This window comes from Antrostomus carolinensis, unplaced genomic scaffold (assembly GCF_000700745.2).
Source record: "Antrostomus carolinensis isolate BGI_N321 unplaced genomic scaffold, ASM70074v2 scaffold12152, whole genome shotgun sequence".
NCBI classification, from domain to species: Eukaryota; Metazoa; Chordata; class Aves; order Caprimulgiformes; family Caprimulgidae; genus Antrostomus; species Antrostomus carolinensis.
Genome location: NW_010300210.1, coordinates 994 through 7377, shown reverse-complemented (window position 1 = coordinate 7377; position 6384 = coordinate 994). Strand labels below are relative to the sequence as shown.

Sequence of the window (6384 nt, the reverse complement as noted above, 5' to 3'; positions counted from 1 at the left end):
AAAAAACATAGTAATCCTAGAATCATAGAATGGTTAGGGTTGGAAGGGACCTTAAAGATCATCTAGTTCCAACCCCCCTGCCGTCAGCAGGGACACCTTCCACTAGACCAGGTTGCTCAAAGCCTCATCCAACCTGGCCTTAAACACTTCTAGGGAGGGGGCATCCACAGCTTTTCTTGGCAACCTGTTCCACTGTCTGACCACCCACATAGTAAAGAATTTCTTCCTGATATCTAATCTAAACCTCCCCTCTTTCAGCTTAAACCCATTTCCCCTTGTTCTGTCACTAACTGCCCTTATGAAAAGTCCCTCCCCAGCTTCCTTGTAGCCCCTTCAGGTATTGGAAGGCCGTTATAAGATCTCCCCAGAGCCTTCTCTTCTCCAGGCTGAACAGCCCCAGCTCTCTCAGCCTGTCTTCATAGGAGAGGTGCTCCAGCCCTTGGATCATCCTCGTGGCCTCCTCTGGACTTGTTCTAACTGGTCCATGTCTTTCTTGTGTTGGGGGCTCCAGAACTGGACGCAGTACTCCAGGTGGGGCCTTACGAGAGCGGAGTAGAGGGGGAGAATCACCTCCCTTGACCTGCTGGCCACACTTCTCTTGATGCAGCCCAGGAAACGGTTATTGGCCTTCTGGGCTGTGAGTGCACATTGGACCTAAAAGGAAAATCCATGGAGATTTGAGTAAGCTGAGCTATCTCAGAAGTCTTTTTCAAAATTGTCTAAAAGTTAAATATGCTTGACAGTAGTAGTTGTGTAGTTCAGAATACTGACAGTGCAGGAGAAGCTTGAATGACTGACTGCTGTTGTCCAAAGTTAGTTAAAGCTGTGAGTGAATTTCTTCACTCACGATATCTACTGGCCAAAAGCAGGCATTCACTCCTCTAAATGCACATTGGAAACTAAAGCACAGCAAGGTCAAGTTAAAACTCTGTGATGCACCAAGAAAAGATACAAACCTCGCAATACCAACAAATACAGATGCTGTGGAATTGTGAGAGGCACTGACTTAGATGTTAAAATTCAGTGTTGGGAAGTCTCCTTAGCAAAATTTTTATTATTGATGCATGACAAGTTTACTTCTGTGATCATACAAGTCTCATAAAGCATTTATAGCAACTCTCTCACCTTGGCTGGAAAGGTTTGTGGCAGATGAAATTATCAACACCGAGATGTTTTCAGGCATCAGCACTTTATTGAAGCTTTGCACTGCTTATGCATCCTTTTTTCCTCCAGCACGTCCCAAGCACGCGACATTCTTTCACTTTTAATTTGTTATTGCTTATCGCACACACTCCAAGCACACGCCTACACAATTGACATGATTGCATCATTCTACTTGTCCACAAGCCATTCTTTTACTTCTAACTGGTTACTGCTTACAGCACACAACTCATCGCTTATCTTGTCTCATACACATTCTTGCTTCTGTTGTTCCGCTTTGTTGTTTATCTTGTCTTCACTCAAGGTCAGGAATTAACTGCTCAAGGTTGAGGCCGCCTGCAGCTTCAGCTCTTAACTCACCAACAGGATGTTGTCTCAGCTGCCAACGAAGCCTGGCCCATTCCCAGATAATGATCCCGGAGGAGCGACAATCCCGAACTGAAACCACAATCCCAGAGCAGCGAGAGCCCGAGCGAAAGCCGAAGAGAGACAAAAGAGGAAGAGACCCTCACTAATATAGTGGACATGATGTTATATGAATTGGAATATCCCGTTGGCATATCCAAATGCCAATTTAGCTTATTAATTTAAATATTCCTTGCCCCCTTAGATCTTGCACTTGTAGACTAACAGAACACGAAGTCCTTCACTCTAGCAACAAAAATGAAAACATTGGTATTTTATCAGCATTTCTCTCATAATAAATCCCCATGCTGAAACCAAAACACAGCACTATTCTAGCTACTAAAAAGAAACCTAGCTCTGTCCCAGCTAAAAAGCAGGAAAATACCAAAAAATACAGTTACTACAGCATTAGTAACAGTCTTTCCAAGATATGCTTCTGTAGTTTCCTTCATTTGGGGAAATCATAGGAGTCAGCAGACCCGGAGTGCAGGGGATGAACCTTGCCCTGGGAAAACCACCTGTCTGATCATGGTGTCTCCCCTGCCAGGTAGGTATCCTTGAGTGAGCTGTGAGATACACAAAAAGATTCCTGCCACCATGTAGGCAAGCAAATTACTACTTGGTTGCTCTGATGCTGGGGTAACAGAGCCAGTAGCTTGGAACTGAAGGGCAGGGAAGCCAAGCAGCTGGAATCACTTGCCAGAAAAAGCAGAATTGATAAAGCAATTGGGAAAAAACAACAAACCCTCAGCCTCTGGAGATGTCTCCTCTCAGGCGTGAGGGAAAGGTATCTCATCAAAGATGATACTGTATTACAACGAGGAGTAGGCAAATGGACTACCATGGATAAAGGTATCCAGCTTTTGAGGGAAATGGCTGTGTAAGAACTGATTTATGATGATCCAGACGATGTGCAGTTACCTGCAGATCCAGATGAAGTCTTATGCACCCTACCCATGTGGCAGAAGCTCATATGGAGTTCACCCACATTGTATGCCAACTATTTGGCAGTACTGGAATGGAAAGATAAAGAGGAACAAACTACAGATGAATTGGCTAGTCGACTCCAGCAATGCAAAGAAAGCATATCACCATCCCTTGTTTTGGCTGTGGAGAAACTGACTGAAAAAGTGTGCCAATTGTGCTCTCTACCTGTACAGACCAATGTCTCAGCCACTAAAGGTGAGTGTTCGCCTGTGCAAAAGAGACAGCATACAGCAAGAGAGACATTGTGGTTTTACTTGTGTGACCATGGAGAAGACATGAGAAAATTGGATGGAAAACCTACCCTGGTCCTAGAAAAACGAGTATGTGAGTTGCAAGGAAAATCAAATACAACTAGAGATCCTTTAGGAGAATTGCTCCGATTTCCAGAAACCCATTCCTCAAACAGAACAGAAGAGTCAAATTTACACCCAATCCTACAGGCTGAACTTTTGATTCATATTCACGAGAAGTGACCAAGCACAAGGTGACCCACAAATATCACACTAACCCATTTATTGATGACAGATATGATACCCTGAATTAGAGGGGCCCTGCCTCCAGCCAGGTGGAGGAAAGGGGTAATTGAGTTTACTGGACTATATGGATTTATTGGCCTGGCACATTTTACCTGCAAGAGTATAAGGCTTTAGTGGATACTGGTGCCCACTGCACCCTGATGCCATCAGACTTTAAAGGGACAGAATCCATTTGTATTTCTGGAGGGCCAGGGTGGATCTCAACAGCTGACTGTACTGGAGGCTGAAATAAGCCTGACTGATGGGAGGAAATGGCAAAAGCACCCCCCTGTGACTGGCCCAGATGCTCTGTGCATCCTTGGCATAGATTTTCTCAGGAGACAGTATTTGAAGGACCCAGGAAGCCCGGTGGGCTTTTGGCATAGCTGCCTTGGAAACAGAGGAAATCAAACAGCTGTTTGCTCTGCCTGGTCTCTCAGGGGACCCGTCTGCTGTGGGATTACTGAGGGTTGAAGAACAGCAGGTTCCCATCGCTACCACAACAGTGCACCGGCGACAATATCACACCAACCGAGACTCCATAATCCCCATCCATAAACTGATCCGTCAGCTGGAGAGCCAAGGAGTGATCAGCAGGACTCGCTCTCCCTTTAACAGCCCCATATGGCCTGTGCGGAAGTCAGATGGGGAGTGGAGACTGACAGTGAACCATCATGGCCTGAATGAAGCTATTTTTTGTAAGTGATTCCTTACAAGTGCCTTACCAAATAATGAATTTCCTTTGGAAGTGCAGTTTAGCTTCCTTTTAGGCTGGCTTTTGTTAGCTAAAGGTTGGGTTAATTGTTAGCTTTCCCTTCTTTATGAAGCTCAGTAAATGTTCTGCAGCTCTCAGTTTGTGTTTTTATGGTTGTATATCTCACATCAGAATTAGAAAACATACTGCTTGAGGGACAGCATGTCCTGCTTATAGCAGATGCTTAAATTAGTACTTATAGTATTATAATATTAGTATATCCTTCCTTTTTTGTGTGTGTGATTTACTGGACACGGTTACTCACTGAAGACAGGATTTGTACACTGCAGTAGTCATGGCTTAAAAGAAGCTCTGTACATTGCTGGGGAAGACCTTTCTATTTTTACCAGTATATAATTCTTTCATTCCTTTTCTATTTGGTTTAAATATCAGATGTGTGGGAGTGGTGTCATTTTAAGATTTGAATGTTAACTGGTTGTAATTCAACTTTTCTGAGTAAGCCAGGATGGTAAGAATGGTTCCTACTACCTAGCCTACTTCAGCTGGAGTACCCAGAGGTTTAGTTTTGTATTTTGACATCCAGTTTCTGTTGCTTTGATTAATACACCTATGCCTGGTTATACTATGCTTCTAAGTTTTTCCTTTGGTGCTATGTATGAAACACGAGGGGAAACTCTCTTATCACAGGCCTCCTTTCTTCCCTTTATAATGATGAAAGAATTACTTGCAGTTGTTCAAAGAGGATAAGGCATTTTAATCACAGAATCATAGTGGTTGGAAAAGACCTTTTAGATCACTGAGTCTAACCATAAACCTAACACTACCAATTCCACCTCTGAACCATGTCCCTAAGCACCTCATCTACCCATCTTTTAAATACCAACAGGAAAGGTGACTCCACCACCTCCCTGGGCAGCAGTCCAATGCTTGACTACCCCAAAACTAAGAAAATTAATCAGCCTGATTAAGATACCAATTTTGTGTAATTTTGCTCATAGTAGGGTATTATGCGTTGAAAGCAGGTGCGGATCCCTCAGGGGTGAGACACAACACTTGGCAAATAAAGCTTTGGCTTTAATGAAAGCCCAGTGACCATGGTGGGAGCCCTGAGACACCAGTGCTGATCAAATGGGGACCCAACTCAGTGGAGCCCTGCTCAGGAGTGAAGTGATCCCTGAACAGGGATAGATGGATGGATGGATGGATGGATGGATGGATGGATGGTAAAACTTTTACTGATTAACATACTATACATATGCAATATCCTGCTTTGCTTATTAGCAAACTCACTGAGGTAGTGCAGTTGCTGTTTTCTGAATTCTGAGGTCTGCAACTGGCTGCCATTTTTGGCACCCATGCATAGGTGGGTGCAGATGTAGGGGCAAACTATCCTGGGTTACCGTAACAACAAGATAAATCATACTTGGGACTCTACATGCTCGGGTGGGATGGGATGAAGCAAACTGTCTCAGGTTACCATAACAACAAGATAATATGTGCTTGGGACTCTACATACTCAGATGCAGGAAGGAAACTATCCTGGGTTACTATAACAAAGTCTTCTCATGTCCTACATAGGGCAACAGGGTTTTCTTGCTAGTTCTCTTGCTAGATATCAGGAGATCTCTTTCTATGTCACAGTTACTAGAAAAGCATCTTTGTGAACTTCATTGTCCCATGCAAACTGTGTGAGAGACAGAATACTAAACTTTATTTTTACTACATATCCTCCTCACTTTTTCTGATTGTTTTGTTATGTTTTTGTTTTGTTGGGGGGGTTTTTTCCCTTCACATTTACATTCAATCTTTGGAGAGTGAGGGGAAAATAAAAAAACAAACAAAAAAACCCCAGTGAAACTAAAAACCACACAAATGAAAAATGAGTGACCATGTGCTCACAGGTATTTTTGAGAAGAGATGGTTGTCCTTCATTCTCCATTTTTCCTTTCTCAAAGCCAAGCCTCAAAGAGGAGGCAGTCCAAAGCATTCTGACTCATATGCAGATGATCCTCAAACTTTACTGCAGTTTTACTGTTTGCTGAGGGTTGGTGGATAGATTCCTCTACCCACCTCTAGCTGGTATTGAAATGATTAAAGTGCAAACCTTGGATTTGCTCCTGTGCTCTACAACTCTGTCAGACCACATACTGGCTTTTCTCAGACTAGCTTTCATGCTGTCTTTGCACAGGCAGCAAGCCTTTTTTCTCCAGGGGGGAAAAAAAAAAAAAAAAAAAAAAAAAAAAAAGAAAAAAAGGAAGAGTAGTATAGTGTAGTAAATAACGCATTCATTCTGCCAAGTTAGTTCAGACTTGCCAGTGTGCTTTGGTAGTGACACCGTACTACACAACAAGAACTTGGTTTTGTAACTCGGAACATATATCCTGAGAATCTTATCGGAGAAAGCCCCTACAAACAGGCTGCTGAAGTTGTTGCATTCTCCTAGGGCATCATGTGTGAAACTCTCTAGTGTACCATCTTACTGCAGTCATGTTTCAGATGCCTTCCTTTCTGTGAGTGAGATAGTCTCTCCCGCTGATTATTTGGGGCATTAACAAAGTAGAATCCGCTGCACAATGTCTATTTTGCAGGTAAAGTATAAAG

The 6384-nt window shown here is 43.2% G+C and overlaps 1 pseudogene; it reads right to left on the bottom strand.

Moving 5' to 3' along the window:
• Positions 1-1959: 1959 nt before the first annotated feature.
• LOC114818340 (uncharacterized) lies at positions 1960-2121 on the bottom strand (annotated as a pseudogene).
• Between the last annotated feature and the right edge of the window lie 4263 nt (positions 2122-6384).